Source organism: Eriocheir sinensis, chromosome 53 (assembly GCF_024679095.1).
Source record: "Eriocheir sinensis breed Jianghai 21 chromosome 53, ASM2467909v1, whole genome shotgun sequence".
NCBI lineage: Eukaryota > Metazoa > Arthropoda > Malacostraca > Decapoda > Varunidae > Eriocheir > Eriocheir sinensis.
This window is the reverse complement of record NC_066561.1, coordinates 5,845,060-5,868,222: the sequence shown is the minus strand read 5'-3', so window position 1 is coordinate 5,868,222 and position 23,163 is coordinate 5,845,060. Positions and strand designations below refer to the sequence as shown.

The 23,163-nt window shown below is 45.4% G+C and overlaps 1 protein-coding gene and 1 long non-coding RNA gene across 2 annotated transcripts in view; one reads left to right on the top strand and one right to left on the bottom strand.

Moving 5' to 3' along the window:
- Positions 1 to 5,350: 5,350 nt before the first annotated feature.
- Positions 5,351 to 23,163, top strand: part of LOC126983273 (uncharacterized) — a 55,779-nt gene continuing 37,966 nt past the window's right edge. Inside the window, exon 1 of the mRNA XM_050835919.1 lies at positions 5,351 to 5,439. The gene's annotated coding sequence lies outside the window, so the exon portion shown is untranslated. The remainder of the gene's footprint in view (positions 5,440 to 23,163) is intronic.
- On the bottom strand, positions 21,678 to 22,372 carry LOC126983274 (uncharacterized). Its single transcript, XR_007735751.1, has 3 exons — positions 22,199 to 22,372; positions 21,915 to 21,966; positions 21,678 to 21,864 (listed from the first exon to the last, which is right to left on the bottom strand). It is a non-coding gene; the product is annotated as an uncharacterized LOC126983274 (long non-coding RNA).

Below are 23,163 nucleotides of genomic sequence, written 5' to 3'. Positions count from 1 at the left end.
AAAAAAGTAGTATATTTATTTTGGCAACACGAAAGAGAGGAAGAAAAGCATCATAAACATTAACTTGGACTCGAACCCAGGAACCACACAATTACAGGGCGACCCTCTAGCCACTTTGCCACGAGATTAGGTGACTACAGGTGTGACTGTTGGAGCGTGACTATTTACCTGTGTACGGCCAATCAGGTAATTAGGTTATTGCCGCTTGTATGGGAAGGGAGGAAGAGGAGGAGGAGGAGGAGGAGGAGGAGGAATGGGGTCTGAGTGAAAAGAAGCGTATTACCTGAGAAAACACACACACACACACACACACACACACACACACACACACACACACACACACACAACCCCCTTTCCCACTCAAACACAAACACACACAAAAAAAAAAACTCACCGCTCAATTAGCACCCTCCCCTACCTGCCCTCACCTCACCTTCAATCAAGCATCACAGGTGTGTATACAGGTAGGCAAGAGTCCACACACAGGTAGTACACACCCCAGCACACCTCCGCCGACCTCCATCACGCGAACACACACACTCGGCGATGTTGTAAAGAAGGCGAACGAGGGTACTGGAGGGAGAGACGAGAGTGAAAGTGTAAACTCCCTCAGCCGTTGCGTGAGATGGGATGGGTAGGAAAGGGCGTGGGGGGAGGGGAGGGGAAGGGAGGAAGGGAGGGTGAATAGGTGGGGAGGAAGATGGGTGGTAGGTAGGCAGGGAAAGGTAGGTGGGAGGTTGTATAGGTAAGGAAGAAGGTAGGTGAGATGGGTAGGGTGGGTATGAGAGTGAGTAAGTGGAAGGGAGGTTGAAAAAGACGGTACAAAGAAAGCGACACATTGGGTTGAAAGAAAGAATGTAGGAGGGAGGGTCTTCGGTAGGGTACGTGGGAAACAGAAGGTGGAGGAGGAGGAGGAGGAGAGGGTAGAGAGAAGAAAGAAATCAGAGACAATACCGGGTTGGAGGAACAGAGAGGGAGAGAAGGAGAAGAGGAAGAAAAGGAAGAGGAAAAGATAGAAAATAAGAGAAAGAATAGAAAAAAAGTGTTAGAGAAAGCAAGGGAATGAAATGAAAAGTGGGGAGAAAGGAGAGAAAGAGAGGAAGAAGAGGAAACAGAAGGAAGATAAAGAATTGAGGAGGTGGAGACGGAAGAAAGGGAAGTGGAAGAGTGGATAGGTAGGAAGAGTGAATGAAAGGGTAGGTAAGAGAGAAAGGAGGAAGGGAGGGGACATGGGTAGAAGGGAAATGGGGTAAATGTTATATGCTTGATAGGAGGGAATGGAAGGAAATGGAGAGACAATAACGGGTTGGAGGAACAGAGAGGGAGAGAAGAAGAGGAAGTAAAGGAAGGGGAAAAGATAAAAAATAAAGAATTGAAAAGTTAGAGAAAGAGTTAAGGAATGAAATGAAAAGTGGAGAAGGAAAATATGGGTATGGAGAAAGGAGAGAAAGAAAGGGAAAAGAAGAAACGGAGGGAAGATAAAGAATTGAGGAAGTGGAGGAAGAAGGAAAAATCGAAAGAACAAGAGGAAAGAGAAAGAAAAGGAAGACTAGAGTAAGAATTATGGAGTTAGAGGAAGAAAAGGAAAAGAGGGAAAAATGGGGTGTGGATGAAAAGAAGAAATACCGAAGAAAAGAAGAAACATGGAAGAAAGAAAGAAGGAAAGAAAGTAGATCTGACATTACCTGTACGTGAACTTACCTCTATATTAACGATCATTAACACAAAAAAGGGAAAGTATTATAGGTAAGACTGATGGGAGGATGAACAAGAAGGTATTAAAAGACAGAAGGAGAGTTGATATATTACCTGTACGTGAACTTACCTCTATATTAATTATCACTAACACAAAAAACAAGGAAAAGTATTATAGGTAAGACTGATGGGAGGATGAACAAGAAGGTATTAAAAGACAGAAGGAGAGCTGATATATTACCTGTACGTGAAATTACCTCTATATTAATTATCACTAACAAAAAACAAGGAAAAGTATTATTGGTAAGACTGATGGGAGGATGAACAAGAAGGTATTAAAAGACAGAAGGAGAGTTGATATAATACCTGTACGTGAACTTACCTCTATATTAATTATCACTAACAAAAAACAAGGGAAAGTATTATAGGTAAGACTGATGGGAGGATGATTAAGAAGGTATTAAAAGGCAGAAGGAAAGGAGGGAGAGCTGATATATTACCTGTATGTGAACTTACCCTTATACTTGTCATTAACACAAAAAAATATCACCTTGTTCGTTTTTTGTAACTTTTGATTTCTCTTAACTGCGTCTGGCCTTCTCACATTAAACTAAAGCGAAGTAATAGTAGTGTTTAAGTGCTTCTCTCTTTTCTGGTTCAAGGGGAGAAGTGAAAACGGCGAATGAGATAACCTGGTTTTACAATATATATAAAAAGTGACTGTGGGAAGCAGCTGATAACACAAAATGCTACAGAAGCGATGGATGAGATAACCTGCTTTTACAATATACATGAAAGGTGAATGTGGGAAGCAGCTGATTACACAAAAATGCTACCGAGAGAAAAAGAGCAAGTTAGCGCGTTTGCCTCTATAACATGTTTTTACAATATATATAAACAGTGACTGTGGAAAATATCTGATTATTATTATTATTAGTAGTAGTAGTAGTAGTGTTGTTGTTGTTATTATTATTATCACTATTATTAGTATTAGTAGTAGTATTAGTATTATTATTATTATTATTATTACTAGAAGAGATGAATCAGGTAGAGAGAGGATTAACACTATGGTTGATATACTCAGACGCTCACACCTTTCTCATCAACTATCTCCCAAGACCAAAAAGGAGATCAATCGGGTTCTCACGAGTGTTTCTTCAGGTTCACGGTACAGAAGAAGGATCAAACTACCACCTGGGCAGAGTTGCCAGATTATCGCACAAAACGTCTTCAATTTCCACATTTCCGACCCATAAACTATCTCCTACACCCAAATAACGAGATTCATTAATAGTTGTCGTTGAAATGGTTAATTATTGATGTCGTTTTGCGATAGTTAAGTGTAAAAAAACGGAAAATACAATGTGGTGAATACGATAATATGGCATCGTTGCACCAGGGTCATAAAACTACCCCTGGAAATGCCCGCAACTCCGACGAAAGCCTTGTCAATTATGTGTTTCTTCAGGTTCACGGTACAGAAGAAGACACACTATCACCAGGGTCATAAAACTACCCCTGGAAATGCCCGCAACTCCGACGAAAGTCTTGTCAAATAGGTGTTGTGCTTGGGCTCCGAAATGTTCGAGAATGTGATCTTATATGTTGTAGGTTCAGTAGTCCTCAAACACCTGGGACGCTAGAAAATGAGATAGAGAAAACGAGATGAGGAAAGAGATGAAGAAAAGGAATAAAAGAAAAAAAAAAGGGAAGAGGTGGGCATTTCTAAGGGCATAGTTTGAAGATCCTAGTGATAATCTGACCCTTCTTCTGTATCATGAACCTGAAAAATCACTCATAAGAACCCGACTGATCTCCTTTTTGGACTTTGAAAACAAGGTGAGAAATGAAAGGAGAAAAAAAAAGAGATGAGAAATGAGATAACAGAAAAAGCAAGAAGATGAGATGAGAAATGAGATACAGATAAAACAAGATGAGAAACGAGATGATAGCTAAAACAAATATTACCTAAACAAAAAAAAACACAGCCAGGTAGGTAGCGTGTTTACCTGGGTCCGCGGCGTGACCCAGAAGTGAAGTGAAGTGTTCGGCGCGGAGCAAAGTTGGAAAAAGGAAATGCTAATGAGACGGCGAGGGTTCACTGGAGCGTGTGGGGGGGTGAGGGGGAGCGGGGAAAGGTGGTGTGTGTGTGTGTGTGTGTGTGTGTGTGTGTGTGTGTGTGTGTGTATAATTATGACTTTAAAAAAAATAAAAGACAAAAGAAAGAAAATTATTGAAAGAAAATAGATAGAAAGGCATATAAAGAGAGAGAGAGTGTGTGTGTGTGTGTGTGTGTGTGTGTGTGTGTGTGTGTGTGTGTGTGTGTGTGTGTAGGTTTTGCTTGCGTTGCGTGATTGAACAAGGGTAGTGTTTGACTTTCATAATGTGTTTGATTAGGCGTAGGTGTGTGTGTCTGTGTGTGTGTGTGTGTGTGTGTGTGTGTGTGTGTGTGTGTGTGTGTGTGTGTGTGTATGTGTGTGTAATTCTGAACTCGTGATAATACCGACTCTGTACCCTCCCCGAATAACCTTTTTCCTAACTCTGGTGACCATTTTTTTTCTTTATTTTTATGTGTATGTGTGTGAGGTCATCTGCAGGTCAGGTCATTTTGCTCCTCCATAACGGGACCATTCAACCTTCAGAGACCGTCAAACAACCTACTGATCTCTTGCAGACTTCTTATGTTCTTCTCTAACCATGGCGCCACTAACCTATCTCCTCCACTTCCGAAAGGTAAACCCCACTAGACCCGCCACTCAACCCACCGACCTCTTGCAGACTCCCTATGTTCTTATGTAACCATGTCGCTACCTTTCTACCTGCCTGGGGTTTACTCACGGCGCCACATCCTAAAGGTAAACCGCATTAGACCCACCACTCAACCCACCGACCTACTGCAGACTCCCTATGTCCTTATGTTCTTATGTAACCATGTCGCCACCTATACCTACCTACCCGGTGTTTACTCACGGCTCCACATCCAAAAGGTAAACCGCATTAGACCCACCACTCATAACCCACCGACCTCCTGCAGACTCCTTATGTCCTTATGTTCTTATGTAACCATGTCGCCACCTTTACCTACCTACCCGGTGTTTACTCACGGCGCCACTTCCAAAAGGTAAACCGCATTAAACCCATCACTCATAACCCACCGACCTCCTGCAGACTCCTTATGTCCTTATGTTCTTATGTAACCATGTCGCCACCTTTACCTACCTACCCGGTGTTTACTCACGGCTCCACATCCAAAATGTAAACCGCATTAGACCTACTACTCATAACCCGCCGACCTCCTGCAGACTCCTTATGTCCTTATGCTCTTATCTAACCATGTCGCCACCCACGTACCTGCCCGGTGTTTACTCAGGTCACGACATTTAAGAGGAAAAAGCCCTTATTCTCAAACATATCGGAGCCTCTATAAGCCTAATCACACGCCTCGCGTTCTCCCCTAACTGTTATTGCTGTTACTTGTTGCAATGTGTGAACAGCCACCAGCTTGTTAGCTCTCATTATCCTCTCCATACTAGTAAGGAAGGCACCAGAAACTGATTCGATATCTCGCCGGCTTGCTTCATTGACCCTCCTACTGAAGCGGCCTCAGGCTATTGCGAGGTGAATTGTATACCTCGCCTTGCCTTCACGATCAGTCATCTCAACACAGCTGAAGTGCGTCTTCCACTCCCGAGGATCAGGGTTGCAGCAGTGGTGTCCATCTCTCCGTACTATAAAATATATATAGTAAGTACTCCGTGCAGTATTTACGACCAGTGACTTGAACTTTAACCCGCTCATATCGTGTAGTGAATTTACCTGGTGGTGAAACTCTCATTATTATTGGTTGTTGTTATTTGTGTGTATTCTGTGCCATTTATTTATTATCTGTTTCCGTTCGTGTTACGTACTTGTGGGTATTTTCGGTTCTTTAATCAATGTGTTGTATTTTGTGTTATCTCGGGATCTCTCGAGTGTTGCTTAACTACGCCTGGATCTGTGTTGCTTAACTACGCATTACCATTGTAAGGCAAGATCAACTTCTGTCACTTGCCACAGGTGGTGGATTTCTTCATGTACTCGTGTTTAAGTAAACTAATGTTTAAGTTAATTCTTTTTTTCCATCACCTGTTAATGTTCGGGCGTTCAGTCACTTAATCACATTCCCCTAGACAACCTACTGTGCCGCTCGTAACAGCCTGTCTTAAAAGCCTCTCGTTGGTACCTGGGCTTTTCACGGACTGTTTTGTGAGGCTGGTGATAGTTTTACTAGACCTCTGTACCACGAACGAGAAAATCACCCATGAAAAACCGGTTAATCTTCTCTATGGCCCAGGAAAATAGTCATATTTTAAAACTCTTCGTCGGCGGAGTTCACATAATTGACTAAGCTTTCATAAGAGTTTTGACAATTTCCAGGAGTAGTTTCATTACCCTGGTAGTAGTCTGACCCTTCCTCTGTATCGTGAACCTAACGAAACCCTCATTAAAACCACCGTTGCTAGATTGTCGTACTCAGAGCATAGTGTTTACCGGTTTCTGACGCCCAACTATCGCCAAGAAACTTCGGGAATTAACTATTTGAACGATAATTTTAAGTGAATCTCCTCATTGGGGTCCACGAGACAGAGTTTTTGGGTTGGAAGTCTGGTTTTTTGGCCACTCCTTTGACCTCTATTCGGGAGAAGTGAGTAGCGGGCTTTTTTTTTTAACGCCCTTGAACTGTCTCCTTAGCTATAAAAAAAGCGGCTGAATAAGACAATCTGGCAACGTTGATTAGAACCCGATTGATCCCCTCTTTGACCTTTAGAAATAACTGTTGTGAGAATCGATGGTGTCTTTTTATACCGGCCAAGTCATAATGGAAACTCGATACGTTTAAAGTCTTAATGGGAACTCGATAAGTTTAAAACTATTGACCAGACTCCACCGAACCCCAGTGGACCAGGCTTGCTGAATTATCGTACTCCTCGCTTTGCATTTTCATTGTTTCCGACCGATAACTAGCCATAGACTTCACAACTAGTTGACGGGAAATCTCTTCAGTCTTGGCGCGCTGGCTTCGCGTAAGGGGCCGATTGTTATGGCGACTTTCACTGCGACAACTCAAACACACTCTGCGTTCTTACTCCGAATTTAAGTGGAAACAGGACGAAATCTTCAAGTTTTAGTGCATACAAGCAGGCAGGAGTGTCTCTAGAGTGATTTGGTCGAGGATTCAAGGTAACTTATATAAAATAGCACCATGCGTGCACTTTGAAAACGTTGTGTAAAAAATGGCAAATTTGCGTAACTTTAGGTTGAAATCTTTACGTAAAATGAATGATAACTGTAGGATAGTGAAGTCCACAGTTTTACGTATTAGGAAACAAGAAATGTACGTTTAGTTAGTGCCTACATGGCAACTCAGCTCAGTTCCCGCGTCGCCTAACTCGCCTTAGGCACGCAGTCAGCTGGGCACTTCCCCTCTGTAAAGGATTATCGCTGTCCTGCCTCTGTTTACTCTCCAAGTAAAGGACCTACAGTTATTCATCGTCTCTGTACCCTTCCCCACAACTGCAAGGATCCAGAGGACGATACAAGAAGACACAGAAGGCAGTGGATCGAGTGGAAGTGACGGAGGAGACACAAGATATGAGGACGCCGCGACCCCGTGGAGTAAACTGTGGAGGAGCCGTACTACGCCATCAGTGCAGTGACTCAGTGTTGTGTGCAGTGCAGTGGTGTGTTCAGTGCAGTGTGGTAGTGAGGGGCTGTTCACTACGTCCTACGGGGTCGAGTATGTGCATGGGGAAGGCCAACTCTGACCCGACTGAGCACTCTTTCGGCAAGCGCCGCACCATGTGCGGCGCCAACTACTGGACGAGCGTGCAGAACTTCATGGTGAGCAACAGGTTGGCCCAGCGCCTGCATTTGCTGAAGCTCGTCGGGTTCTTCCCGGGGACGTGCAGGCCGACCTGGACCGGGCCAAGGCAGAGGAGAAGGAGGACGACGAGGTGATCTTGGCCCAGCTTGCCAGGGAGCTGGCCGACGACCAGCCGGACCCGCCGACGGACGAGTTGCTCCTCGCCGCGGTCGGCAACTACGCCGGCTACCTGGCCAGGAAGGTCCAGGCCAACTCCTCTGTGGCCGAGTGCTGCAAGCAGGAGCTTGCCCAGCAGGAGGAGATGAAGATTACCGTGGAGCTCGAGAGGGCGACCCGCCCTCTGTGATGTTCGACGCCCTGGTCGAGCTGGTCGACAGGGGAGAGCTGGAGACGGGCCGGGCGGTCCTGAAGCGGCCATCTCTCCCAATGGCCCACATGGCGTCCTTCGGGATGTCGCTGTGGGACTCCCTGATGTGCAGGGAGGACAAGAAGGAGCGCAGGTTGAGGTTCCTCTCCCTTGCCATGCGCCACAGGGACGGGTTCAGGCACCTCCTGGAGTTCCTGGCGGCCTCAGACCCGACCTTGCAGGGGTACAGGTGCCAGGAGGGGCACAACCTGGCCAACACCATCTTGCCGCACATCAGCAGGTCCCTCTTCAACTGTTTCGGTGCTAATTTCTCCAAGGACGTGACCTCAGAAGCGAGGAAGAACAAGGCCTTGAAGCAGCCGACCGGCAGGAAGAGGAGCAGTATCGAGGAGGGCAGGAAGGAGACGGCGAGGAACAGGGACGTATACAAGTCCAGGAAACTGACCGGGGCCCACAAGTCATAGGCCAAAAGGCTAAAGTGATTGTTCAGGGACGAGGGCCAGATAGCCGGCAAGACGTGCTGCGGCAATAGTGACATCGGAATTCAACCAAAATAAGTTGTGATTGTATATAGAAAATGAATATTTTGCTTTTGTTGAGTAAAATTAAGATGTTTCTGCATGCTTTCCTCAAGTATTAAGTTTCTAATGTGAAAATTAAGTGATTTATTAGATGTTAAAAACTTACGTAAAAAATTGCACTAAATAAAAAAAAAATAAGTAGCTATTTCGGGCAAAAACTTATAAGATATGCTAAATATTGCTATTGATTCTGAAAATATAAGTGATTATCTCTGCATTTGGTGATGTTTGTGCATCTAGCGTAAAATCTGAGGATTTTATAGCCTTTTTAAGTTTTGTTATACTGATATAAAAAACAATTAATCGGGATTTTATTAGGGAACGACTTTGAATTTTTTGATACCGCTGCTCATGGAGACTCATATATGCCTAAGGGAGGTGCCTGTTTTAGTTTCAGGTCGCTAGCTGCTTTGGTTTTGAAAATATTTAAATTTAAAATTTTTGAAAATCGGCCCCCTGCGAATCGGCCCCGCGCCCCGTTTCCCGTCAAGAGATTGTGAAGTCTATGAACTAGCAAAAAACAGACCTCTACCTCAATAAATAAGTTTAACGCTACGAGAGTTTGAGGAGCAAAAAACACAAACCTCAATAAATAACAGTTTAACGCTACGAGAGTTTGAGGAGCAAACTCAAATTGATGCTTATTTTGATTTTCTTTCGTTATTTGTGTAGGTAAGTGAGTTTGAGGAGCAAAAAACACTAACTTCATTTAATAGTTTGAGAAGCAAACTCAAATTGATGCTTATTTTGATTTTCTTTCGTTATTTGTGTAGGTAAGTGAGTTTGAGGAGCAAAAAACACAAACTTCATTTAATAAGTTTTAACGCTAACTTTGATGATTTTCTGTAGTTATTTGTGTAAGTACGAGAGTTTGAGGCTTAAAAAAATAAATACGTAGTTATTTGTGTAAGTACGAGAGTTTGAGGCTTAAAAAAATAAATACGTTGTGGGGAATACGATAATCTGGCACGCTGCAGTGGACCCCTTGCCCTCGACCCGCTCCCTCACGCCGGACTAATTAATCTGTGGCCCCCGCGTGAGCCACAAAGCCCCGCGTGTTTACTTACCTCCGTTTGACTCACCGACGCCTCCCCAACACGTGCCTCGCCGCAGACCATACGTGACTTTACCTGTATGGACATCACTCACCCACCCTGACCTAACCCACCCCTGCCCCCCTACCCTTCCACTTGCCCCTCCACCCACCTGCCACCCTGACCTCCACATACCCACCTCGCACACCCCTTGACCTCACCCACACCTGCCCCCCTACCCTTCCACTTGCCCCTCCACCCACCCACCCACACCTGCCCCCCATATACCCACCTCCCCCCCCATGCACACCTGGTACTTTTTATATGATTTTAATTGTTTTCGTGGCCCTAAAATCGAGTCGCCTGTATGGGTTTTTTTTCTTTTGTTTATTTTCTTTTTCTTATCTTATATTTTTTGTTTGTTGTGTAAAGATGAACAGCGTCACGGGTCTTTAGCTTCAGGTGGATTTTGCTTTTTTCTAGAGTTTTTCGTTTTTTTTTAGGTAGTGTGTGTGTGTGTAGGTTTTGTTTTGTTTGCTTTGCTGGTTGGACAAGGGTAGTGTTTGACTTTCATAATGTGTTTGATTAGGTGTGTGTGTGTGTATGTGTGTCAAGAGGTGAATGGGTGTTTGGATTCCTCTTTCACCCTTCACCCTTAAGACCTCTACCCCATCACCCTAACACCCTATACTCCCCCCTCCCTTTCCCCTCTATCACCCTGCCGTCCCTTCCCCTGCCTTCCCCTTCCTCCCTACCACCCCTTTCATCCTCCCTTCCGCTCCCCATTTCCCTTTTACGAGTCTCCCATATGTCCACACCCATACCCCATTCCACCCCAAATTCCCATCCCTTCCACCCATCTCGCACCCCTTCCCCACACACACTCCCTCCACGCCTCTCCTACCTTCCACTTCTCCACTCTACCATCCCTTCCACCTCCTTCTTTAATTACCCTCCTTCCCTCCTGCTTCCCTGTTCCCCTTCTGCTATCTGGCATTCTAGTGTATTTGTTTGTGTGTTTGTTTCATTCTACCCAAGTGTTGTTCTTGTTGTTTACACTGCCTGTTGCACCGGTAGGCTCCCCCTCCCCCCCCTCCCTCGATCTCTGTAGTAACCGATCACCTCGATCTCTGTAGTAACCGATCCTGATTTAATTATTTTTTTCTTTTACCTGTACATGTCGCGTACGCGTGGCCATTAATGCGTCGTGAGAGAGAGAGAGAGAGAGAGAGAGAGAGAGAGAGAGAGAGAGAGAGAGAGAGAGAGAGAGAGAGAGAGAGAGTGTGTTCACTGTAAGTTGCATAATTATATCTAAAAAAAGTGAACTGAGAAGAAAGAATATGAAGGAAGGAAAAAAGATAGGTAGATAATAAACAAGTGTGTTTGTGTGTGTAGACGTGTGTGTGTGTACGTAGCCCAGCCCACCATAACACACACACACACACACACACACACACACACACACACACACACACACACACACACACACACCTTGGGGGCGCCGTGACCTCCTTTACCTTTCACTAACGAGTCACGGGTTACAGGTTGGCTATAATGAACCCCCTACCCCATTTACCCCCTCCCCTTTACTCTCCCCTTCCCCCTTCTACCCCTTACTCCCCTCCCCCCTCCATGCACCAGGTGACCACGCGCCCCCCACCTGACTTGAAGTTGTAATCCCCGCCCCTCCCTACCTCTCCCCCGTTCCTCCGCCCTCCCCCTCTCCTCCCCATTTCCCAACCCTCCCTTCCTCCCCTTCCTGACACACCTCTTCCTCCCCTTTCCTCCCCATTCCCCTTTCCTCTCCATTCCCATAACCCTTCCCTACTCCTCCCCTTCCCGACATATCCTTTCCTCCCCATTCCCCCTTCCTCTCCATTCCCATAACCCTTCCTTACCCTTCCCCTTTCCTATAACCCTTCCCTACCCCTCCCATTCCTTACCATCCCCCAACCTTTTCTTCCCCAACCCCTCCCAATCCCTCCCCTTCCCGTCTCCTTCCTCACAATCCCCCAACCCTTTCATCCCCACCCCCAACCCCTCTCTATCCCTCCCCTTCCTCCCCAACCCTTCCCTACCCCTCCCCTTCCTCCAAACCCCCTCCCTCACCCTTCCTCCCCACCCTTCCCCATGATCTTGCTTATTATTGTCCTGCCCCGAGGAGGAGGAACAGCTGTCGGGCAGGGCTTGGGCATCCTGGGAGGGGGAGGGGGGGTAAGGTGACCATGAACCCCTGCCAGCACCCCTGTTGACACCCCCATAACACCAGCTCCTCCGCACCCCTTCACTCTCCCCTCCTTTCCTCACCCCTTCTCCCTCACTTTTTTCCTCTATCAGTATGTTTCTGTTTATCTTAATATCTCTCTTCGTATACTTTTCTTCACCTGTTCCTTGCTTACATGTTTCCTTTCATTGGTTTTCTTTCTTGATTTTTTTTTTTTTTTCGTTTTCCCTTATTTTCGTTCCCCTTAACTCCACTTCCATTTTTTTTTTTTAAATCTTTATCCACTTTTGTATACCTGCTCCTCTTCTTCCTCTTCTCTATCTACACCTAATGCCTTTTTCTATGTCCTTCCCTCTTTCTTCCACATACCACATCCTCCCATCGCATTTTCTCTCCACTCGTCCACCTTTCCTCCCATCCACCTCTCCTCTAACTACTCTCCACTTCTCACTTCACACTCCATCCCCTCACTCCACACTACGCATTTACCCTCTTCTCATTCCCTCCACCTCTCCACTGCCCCCTTCCTACTTCTACACCCCATCCCTTCCACCTCAATAACCCCCATCCCATCCCCCACCACACACACTCCCTCTAGTCCACCCCAATCCTCTCTCACCCCACTCCCTCCTCCCCATCATCCCCCTTCCCCCTCTCCCCCGCACACCCCTTCACGCCTCACTTGGCTGCAGACGAAGTGAACTAAGTGGCGGCGAATTCACTTAACAGTTCTCTCCCTTGCTTCCCTGTCTGTCTGTCTGTCTGTCTGTGTTGTCTGTCTGGAGTGAGGATGGTAGTCAAGGTCTGAGAGGAGTAGAGGATGAGTGAGAGACAGTGAGAGAGGGAGAGGATGAGTGAGACAGTGAGAGAGGGAACATAAGAACATAAGAACATTCACAGTGAGGGAACACAAGAACACAAGAAGTCTGTACAAGGCAGCTCCTTTGAACCTAAGCTCCCGTGAATCTGACCTCACCTAATATCGCTGTCCATGAATTTATCTAATCTATTTTTTAATGTGACAATTGTATTGGCACCAACTACATGACTGCTCGGCCTGTTCCACTCATCTACCACTATTAGTAAACCAATTTTTGGCTATGTCCCTGTTGAATCTGAATTTATCCGGTTTAAACCCATTACTACGTGTCCTACCCGGTTCTCTTACCAACAAAACCTTATGAATATTAAAGCCCTTCATCCATTTATAAACCTCGATCATGTCTCCACGCACCCTTCGCCTTTCTAAAGAATGAGAGTTTAACTGAGTCTTTCCTCGTATGGCAAGTTTCTTAACCCCTGAATCATCTTAGTCATCCTCCTCTGCACCGATTCTAACATTTTGATATCCATTCTATAGTAAGGTGACCAGAACTGAATCGCATAGTCAAGATGAGGTCTAACTAATGCTAAATATAGTTTGAAGAAGACTTCGGCGCTTTTGTTGCTCACGCTCCTTGAAATAAATCCAAGTACCCTATTTGCTCGATTTCTAGCTTGAATGCATTGTGCCCTTGGACGGAGATCAGAGCTCACTAAGACCCCTAAATCCCTCTCGCACCCAGACCTGCTTATGAGAGTGTTGTTTAAGATATAGTTATGTGAGGGGTTGTTCCTACCTACACTCAGAATACTGCACTTCCCTACATTGAACTCCATCTGCAATTTATCCGCCCAGTCATACATTGTTGAGTTCACCCTGGAGAATACTAGCGTCCTGATCCGACTCAATTACTCTACCGATCTTGGTATCATCTGCAAACTTACTGACATCACTACTAATTCCTGTATCTAAGTCATTGATATAAATAATAAACAAAAGTGGACCTAATACCGAACCTTGTGGGACCCCACTCGTAACACAGCCCCAGTCAGATCTTTTACCATTGATTTGCACTCTTTGTTTCCTATTGCTAAGCCACGCCTTGACCCAGTTCAAAACTTTACCCTCTACTCCGTGAGCCTGTAATGTAATCAACAGTCGTTGGTGAGGAGCTTTGTCAAACGCTTTACTAAAATCAAGATAGATTACATCATAATTTTCATTTGTCTACCGCCTCAAATACTTTATTGTAGAAGGACAAGAGATTGGTGAGGCATGACCTACCTTTCGTGATCCCATTCTGCGAGTCGTGAATTAAGCTATGTTTCTCTAGATGCTCCCGAATGTTCCTGGCTATTATGGACTCCAGCATCTTGCCTATAACCGATGTTAAGCTAATTGGGCGATAGCATGAAGCAGCTGACCTGCGTCGCGTTAGCTACTTTCCATAGGCTGGGCACAACTAGTATTTACCGACATTTTAAAGCTGTCGGATAGTGGGTCACTGAGTACATCCTTGCATTCCTTTAATACTCTCGGAAATATCTCTTCAGGACCTGGCGACTCATTCTTCTTAAGCTTATCTATCTCATCCTGGACTACTTGCCTGGTAATGATTATATCCCTCAATTTATCGCCATCCCCGCCCTCGTACACCTGAACCCTTTCCGGAATAGTCGTTCGATCATCTTGTGTGAATACTGAAAGGAAGTAGGAGGATAGGAAGAGGTGGAGAGAGGAAGATGATGAGGATAGGAGGAGGAGGAATGGGAGGAGAAAGAAGACAGGGAGGAAGTGGGTTATTGACGGGGTAGAATAAAGAGCAAAAGGAAGAGAAACCGGAAGAGGAGAGAATAGGAAAATAATCAGCAGAGGACAGGAAGAAGGCGAAAGGTGTAGGAGGAAGAGAGGAAAAAACAGGAAAAAGAAAATGAAGTAGAACAAAAAGGGGAAACAACAAAAACAGGAAAACAGTAGGAAGAAGAATAAGGGGCAATAGAAGAACAAGAAAAAGGATTACAAAAGCAGGGAGGAGGGGAGAGGAAGAAAACAAAAAAAAAGGAGGATTGGAAGAAAATGAGGGAGGGACAGTATGGCAAAGAGCTAATGATTTAGAAACAGGAGAAAACAGACAGGAAAGAAGGAAAAAGAATGAAGGACAGTTGAAGAAAGAGTAACAGATGTAGAAACTGAAAAAAAGAGGAGAGGAAAACCAAAGATAGGAATACAGGAAAGAAAATAGAAGAGACAATAGACCGAAGAACGAAAGGTGTAGAAGGAAGAAAAAGAAGGAAAAACAAAGACAGGAAAACAGAAGGAAAAATTACAGTAGAGCAAAGACTGAATAATGAAAATAATCAGAAAACGGGAAGAAGAGAAAAGAGGGTAAAAAACAAAACTAGAAAAGAAAAAAATCAAGGGCAGTTAAGCAAAGACGGAGAGATAGAAAACGAAAGAAAGGAGAAAAGGAAAAAACAGGAAGACCAGAGAGAAAAGAAATGAGACTAAGCACAAATGAGAGAGAGAGAGAGAGAGAGAGAGAGAGAGAGCGACCATGACCTTCCCCACTCTTCCCCGCCTTCTTCCCCGCCCGCTCTCGCCAGGGTCACGCTTAAAGCTGTCCCGCTGTAGCTTCACAACGCGCGCTGCTCAGGTCAAAGCCCGTGACAGTAAAGGTGACAGGTAGACAGACAGGTACGCACAGGTGTTGCGTTGCTAGGGAAGGAGGTAACTAGTGCTCTTCCTCTTTGTAATCTTTCTCCTCTTTCTCCTACTCCTCTCCGCCGCTACATCTTCCTCTTCCTCCTCTTCTTCCTACTACTTCGCCGCTTCAGACCTTCCTCTTTCTCCTCTTCCTCCTACTCCTCCGTCGCCCCTCTTCCTCCTCTTCTTCCTACTACTTCGCCGCTTCACACCTTCCTCTTTTTCCTCTTTCTCCTCTTCCTCCTACTCCTCCGTCGCCGCTACATCTTCCTCTTCCTCTTGTCTCCTCTTCCTCCTACTCCTCTATACTTCCTCTTTAGCTACAGTTCATGGTCGTCTTTCATTAACTTTATTCACTCTTCCTTCTTCCACTTACCATATCCAACCTCCTCCACCATCTTTTTCACCTCCATCTCGTTTTCTCTCCACCTCTCCATTATCTCTCCGCTACGCCCTCTCCCTCACTCTTCCTCCCCTCAACCTCCTCCTACTACTGTTTGATGGGTTAGCTTTTGTGTTAGGGATAGACAGTGGATAGCAAGGCATTTCCGGAGTTAGCGTGATATCCTGACGAGCTGGCGTCTTAATGTGTGTGTGTGTGTGTGTGTGTGTAGACCAAAGGGGCGCATATCATTTCACTTTTGTTCTCTTTCATAAACGCGAGCGACTTGTGGGCAGAAAAAAACAATACAAAGAAAGTCGTTTGTCACTGAAGACTTAATCACTGTCTTAGCGCCGATGTGGACGTGTGAGGAATGAGGGGAGGGGAGGAAAGAGGGAGAGAGAAGGGAGAGGAGGATGAGAAGAGAGGGGAGAGGAGGATAAGAAGAGAGGGGAACGAGGTAGGAGGAAGAGAGAGGAAGAGAGAGAGGGGAATGAATGAAGGAAGGAAGGACTGAGATAAATAGCATGACTGAAGAATGGAGGAGGAGGAGGAGAAGAAGAAGAAGAAGAAGAAGAAGATGATTAGAAGGAAGAAAGGGGAAGGGAGGAGGAGGTTGAGGGGGACTGTTAGAAGGGGGTTGAGAGAGGGAAGAGGAGGAGGTTGGGGGGGTCGAGGAAGAGGGGAAGATGAAGTTGAAAAATGGCTGCCTGGGGAGGAAAGGAGGGGAGGGGGGGGGGGGGGAGGGGAAGAGAACGAGCGAGGGGAGACTATGAAAAATGTGAACGTGAGCCCATTCTTTAGAGACGAAGATCTGGTGCACACATGTAGGTATACGGGTGTGTGTGTGTGTGTGTGTGTGTGTGTGTGTGTGTGTGTGTGTGTGTGTGTGTGTGTGCAGCCCCCTACACTCCCACCCCTTCCCCCCATGACATTCCTACCCTCCCATCTACTCCTATTTAACAGCCTCTCGGTTACACACACACACACACACACACACACACACACACATACACATAAGGCAATGACCTGTTCCCTTCCCCATATTGAAAAGGAGAGTAGAAAGGAGTTTGCCCTCTCCTCCTCCTCCTCCTATATATGTCTTCCCCTACTCCCTCATACTTATTCTTCCCTCACCTCCTCCTTATCTCTCCCTCTTTATCTTGTCCCTTTCTTCACTTTCTCTCTCTCTCTCTCTCTCTCTCTCTCTCTCTCTCTCTCTCTCTCTCTCTCTCTCTCTCTCTCTCTCTCTCTCTCTCTCTCTCTCTCTCTCTCTCTCTCTCTCTCTCTCTCTCTCTCTCTCTCTCTCTCTCTCTCTCCTTCTCTCTTATCTTTATCTCCTCTCTCTCTGTTCCCTCCTCCTCCTCCTCCCCCTCTCCCCCTCCCCCTACCCCATGAATCACCCTTCTCTGTCTCCCCTCTCCTCAGTCCTTGCCCCTCCTCCATCTCACCTCCCCCCCCCTCCCTCCTCCCCCCTCAACCTCCTCCTACCCCCCTCCTCCTCCTCTCCCCTTGACCCCCTCCCCTCTACCTTCTCCTCCTCCCCCTTCCCACCCCCCTCTCCCTCCTTCTCCCTCTCCTGCCTCCCCTCCCCTACCCCCCTTCCCCCCTACTCCTCCTACCACCCCTCCCCACCTACAACCTCCCTCCTCCCTTCTCCCCCCTACTCCCCTCACCCTTCTCTCCTACCTTCTCCCCAGTCCCCCTCCCAGCCCCAGTATCCATCACATCACAGCCCCCTCCCTCCCCTACCTCACCCCCTCCCTCCCTACCTCACCCCCCCCCCATTCCACTCCCAGCCCCCATTAAACCCCCCCAGTACCCATCACACCCCTCCCCCTACCCCCACCTTCCTTTCTCCCCTCCTCCCCTCCCTACCCCCTTTTCAGTCCCCTCCCTCCCTTCCCTCCCCTCCCTGTTCCTCTCCTCCTCGGGCACAGTGCCAGGGTGTTAGTGGTCAAAAGTGGCCCTGCTTCCCCTTCCTTCACCCCAGGCACCCCTCCCCTTAATGTCACCCTCCCTACCCCTCCCCATCCTTACCTATCCCCTGCCCATTATGCTGTCTCCTTCCCTCCCCTTACCTTAATGGCCGTCCACCTGCGTGTATATTTACCTCATGCCACCTTGCCCACCTACCTTACCTTACCTCCCGACCTCCCTCCCCCCCCCCACTACCTGTACTACGGGCGTCTCATCAGCAGGTGCGTGACGTCACAGTACATGTTGTATTGATCAAGCCATCGTTACCGTCCTGCTTAGCTACCTGCCCCGCCCCTCACCTCCCCCCCCCCTCCCACCTGGTACACCTGACGCTCTCCTCTCCTCTCCTCCTCCCGTCTGATCTGCCTCCCGCTCTCTCCTTCATTGTGTTATTCCCCCGTATTCCTCTATTTCCAGGGGTTATTTGGTGATTAGGAACAGGTGAGGTGATTACAGGTGTACGTGGGATCCAATTAAGGTGTGCAGTTAGGTGTTTAAGTGCGTGTATGTCTGTGTATTGACCTGTATTCGCGTGTGTTGTGTGCGCCGTGCGGTGGTGGGGGAGGGCAGGGGGTAGCGCGAGCGAGCGTAATGACGTTCTCATAACAAAGGTGTAATGCGCCAACAGCGAAACATAAAGGTGGAGATACTGTCCGTGTGTGAGTGTACGTCTGTGTGTGTGTGTGTGTGTGTGTGTGTGTGTGTGTGTGTGTGTGTGTGTGTGTGTGTGTGTGTGTGTGTGTGTGTGTGTGTGTTTCTGATTCTGTCATGACCACCCTTCCTCCCTCCCTTCCCCCTTCCTTCCTTCCTCTCCTTCCCCCTACTTCTCTCCTCTCCCCCTCTCCCTCCTCCTCCTCCTCCTCCTCCTTTTGCTGTCATCCCTCCCTTCTTACTACTTACTGTTTCTCCCTCCTCCTCCTCCCTTCTCTCTTCCCCTCCATCTCCCCCCAACCATCCGTGTCCCCCTTCTTCCCCCTCATTCCTCTCCTCTCCTACCCACATCCCCTTCTCTTCCCTTACCTCCTCCGCCCCTTCCTCTTCCTCCACTAGTGTTATTTGCAGAACAGGCATACCACCACCACCACCCCCACCCCCGTTATTGTGTTATTGTTACGACCACCACCACCACCACCACCCCCGTTATTGTTATTGTTACGACCATCACCATCACCACCCCATTCTCCCAGTGACCCATTACGACACCACTAAACACCCATCCCATAAATACTGATAGCGGTCGTAATCACCATCTTAACCACGAATCACCACCAGCATCACCACCACTACCGTCACCACCAAGCTCCCACTCACCACCACTTGTCAAACTTAACCCATGTAGGAGGTAGGAGGTGGAGGTGAGGCAGCGTCGGATGTCTCATTTTATCACCCCTCTCTCCTCTCCCCTCCCTCCCCGCCATCATCTCCTCCTCCTCTTCCCGTTCCACTTGCCTTCCTCCGTTATTTATTTTATGCTCGCTAATACAAATTCCTCCTGTGTTATTTTATTTTCATGCTTTTTTTTCTGCATTTTCGTCTTTAAAATATATGACGAGAAATGATGGGCGCGCGCGCGCACACACACACACACACACACACACACACACACACACACACACACACACACACACACACACACACCTTTTTCAGTGATGGAATGTCACAAACACGTGTGACTCTGCACGTTCTTTTGTAAAGCTTCGCCATCTGCCTCGCCTGTCTTATTTTATTTTTATTATTATTATTATTATTATTATGGTTGTTTTTATTGTTGCTATTATCATTGTTATTATCTTTACTATCATTATTATTTTTATTATTATTAACATTATTGTTGTTGCTATTATCATTGTTATTATTACTATTAATATTTTTATTGTCGTTATTAGCATTACTGTTATTGCAATTTTTGTAGTTTTACTATAATTTTTTTTATCATTATTTTTAGTTGCAGTAGTAGTAGTAGTAGTAATAATAGTTGTAATAGTAATAGCAATAGTATTAGTAGTAGCAGTATTTCTCTTCTCTTCTCCTTCTCTCCTTCTCTCCTTCTCTTCTCCTTCTCTCTTCTCCTTCTCTCTTCTCCTTCTCTTCTTCTCTTCTTCTCTCTTCTCCTCTTCTTCTCTCTTCTCTTCTTCTCCTCTTCTTCTCTCTTCTCTTCTTCTCCTCTTCTTCTCTCTTCTCTTCTTCTCTCTTCTCTTCTTCTCTTCTTCTCTTCTTCTCTCTCTCTCTCTCCCTCCTCACCTCTCTCTCTCTGCCAATTCTCGGTCTGATCTCTCTGTCTCTTTCTCTTTCTCTTTCTCTTTCTCTTTCTCTTTTTCTCTTTCTCTTTTTCTCTCTCTCTTTTTCTCTTTCTCTTTTTCTCTCTCTCTTTTTCTCTTTCTTTTCTCTCTCTCTCTTTTGATTTCATTACTTCTCTCTTATTCTCTTTACTTTCTCTTTCTCTTTTTGCTCTCTTCTCTCTCTCTCTTTGTTCTCTCTCTCTCTTTTCTCTTTCTCTTCTCTCTCTCTCTCTTTTCTCTTTCTCTTCTCTCTCTCTCTCTCTTTTCTCTTTCTCTTCTCTCTCTCTCTCTTTTCTCTTTCTCTTCTCTCTCTCTCTCTTTTCTCTTTCTCTTCTCTCTCTCTCTCTTTTCTCTTTCTCTTCTCTCTCTCTCTTCTTTCTCTTCTCTCTCTCTCTTCTTTCTCTTCTCTCTCTCTCTTCTTTCTCTTCTCTCTCTCTCTTTTCTCTTTCTCTTTTTCTCTCTCTCTCTCTTTTCTCTTTCTCTTTTTCTCTCTCTCTCTCTCTCTCTTTTCTCTTCTCTCCCCACCCCTCCCCACCCCGCCCTGCCAATACCCGGTCGGTGATCTGGAAAATTACAGGTGAATGAGAAGGTGGAGGCGAGGGCTGCGTGACTTCCTCCACTTGAAGAAAACGGGAATTCGGCGGTGGGATGAGGGGGGACGTCGATGAGCTGTCTGGATTGAAAGAAAATAAAAAAAAAAGGAAGAGATGGAAGAGAAGCGAAAGAAGACAATCCTGAGTGACCCCAAATGTTCATAGTATTGTATCGCGTCGTTTTGTCCTCCTCTTTATTTTATTTTATTATCTATTTTGATTTATTTTCATTACTTCCTATTATTATTATATTTACTTTATTTTTCGTGTTTGATCTCTTATCCCTTCGAGGTTTTGTTCTTTTTCGTGTTTGCTCTCTTATCCCTTCGAGGTTTTGTTCTTTTTCGTGTTTTCTTATCCCTTCGAGGTTTTGTTCTTTTTCGTGTTTGTTTTCTTATCCCTTCGAGGTTTTGTTCTTTTTCGTGTTTGTTTTCTTATCCCTTCGAGGTTTTGTTCTTTTTCGTGTTTGTTTTCTTATCCCTTCGAGGTTTTGTTCTTTTTCGTGTTTGTTTTCTTATCCCTTCGAGGTTTTGTTCTGAGTCTTACGTTACTTTTGTCTTTTTTTTTTTTTTTCGTTTTTCTGTTTTTTTTTGTTTAGTTAGTTATTCTAGTCTTTTTTTTTCTTTTCTTTTGTTCAGGTTAGTAGTTTAGTTAGTTACGTTATTCTAGTCTTTTATTTTTATTTTATTTTTTTTAGTTCAGGTTTGTTAGCATTTAGTTAGTTACGTTATCTAGTCTTGTTTATTTTTTTTATTTTAGTTCAGGTTTGTTAGTAGTTTAGTTAGTAACGTTATTCTAGTCTTTTTTTTATTTTTTATTTTTTTTAGTTTAGTTTAGTTACGATATTCTAGTCTTTTATTTATTTTTGATTTTTTAGTTTTTTTTAAGGGCTTTTTAGTTTTTTTGTTATTTTTATTTTTCGTGTTTGCTCTCGTACGCCTTCGACTTTTTGTTCAGAGTGTTACGTTATTCTAGTGTCGTTTTTGAGTTATTTTTAGGTTGTGTTGTGGTCTGTGTTATCGTCCATCCTGTTTCGTCATTGTGTGCGTTCGTCCGTGCGTCTTTAGTTGCTTGATGACTCATAGGGTTCAGTTCTTATTGCTTCATTTCTTTCTTTTTTTTTCTTTTTTTTAGGACGCCTCTCCCCCTGAAATTGACCTCTCTTTTGGGTACTCTTCTTTGACCTCTCTTTTGGGTACTCTTCTTTGACCTCTCTTTTGGGTACTCTTCTTTGACCTCTCTTTTGGGTACTCTTCTTTGACCTCTCTTTTGGGTACTCTTCTTTGACCTCTCTTTTGGGTACTCTTCTTTGACCTCTCTTTTGGGTACTCTTCTTTGACCTCTCTTTTGGGTACTCCTCTTTGACCTCTTTTGGGTACTCTTCTTTGACCTCTCTTTTGGGTACTCTTCTTTGACCTCTCTTTTGGGTACTCTTCTTTGACCTCTCTTTTGGGTAGTCTTCTTTGACCTCTCTTTTGGGTAGTCTTCTTTGACCTCTCTTTTGGGTAGTCTTCTTTGACCTCTCTTTTGGGTAGTCTTCTTTGACCTCTCTTTTGGGTAGTCTTCTTTGACCTCTCTTTTGGGTACTCTTCTTTGACCTCTCTTTTGGGTTCTTCTTTGACCTCTCTTTTGGGTACTCCTCTTTGACCTCTCTTTTGGGTACTCCTCTTTGACCTCTCTTTTGGGTACTCTTCTTTGACCTCTCTTTTGGGTACTCTTCTTTGACCTCTCTTTTGGGTACTCCTTTTAACTCTTTTATAGGAGGAGTGATTCGCGGGCTCTTTGTTAACCTTTTTTAAGTGTTATTTTTAAGGTGGTGCGTGTGAAGTGATTTGGTTACAGGCCGAACTGTTATCTCTCTCGTCACAGGGACATTTTTTTTTCCTTTACTGTAAAAAAAAGTGGTTGCATGCTGACCTTTCCTATCTTTTTTTTCTATTTTTTCAGTTCCCTTTTTTTTTCCCCGGATCAAGACTGCCTCGCGGAATAGATTGTTTCGGAAAGACAGTGAATCGCAGGAAAGAAAATTAACATATAAAACAAACTTGTCCTCAATCATATATTTCCTACAATTACTCGGCTACTTATAAATACTAGGCGTGTCTTACAAAAATATAGACGAACGAAAGATCTTTGTTATTTATGAACTACAGAGCTATGACAACACACACACACACACACACACACACACACACACACACACACACACACACACACACACACACACACACACACACACACACACACACACTCACACACACACACTCACTCACACACACACTCTCACACACACACACACTCACACACACACACTCACACACACACACACACACTCTCACACACACACACACACACACACACACACACACACACACACACACTCTCACACACACACACACTCTCACACACTCACACTCTCACTCTCACACACACTCACACACACACTCTCACACACACACACACACACACACACACACACACACACACACACTCACACACACACACACACACTCACTCTCACACACACACACACACTCACACACACACACACACTCACACACACACACACACACACACACACACACTCACACACACACACACACTCACACACACACACACACACTCTCACACACACACAC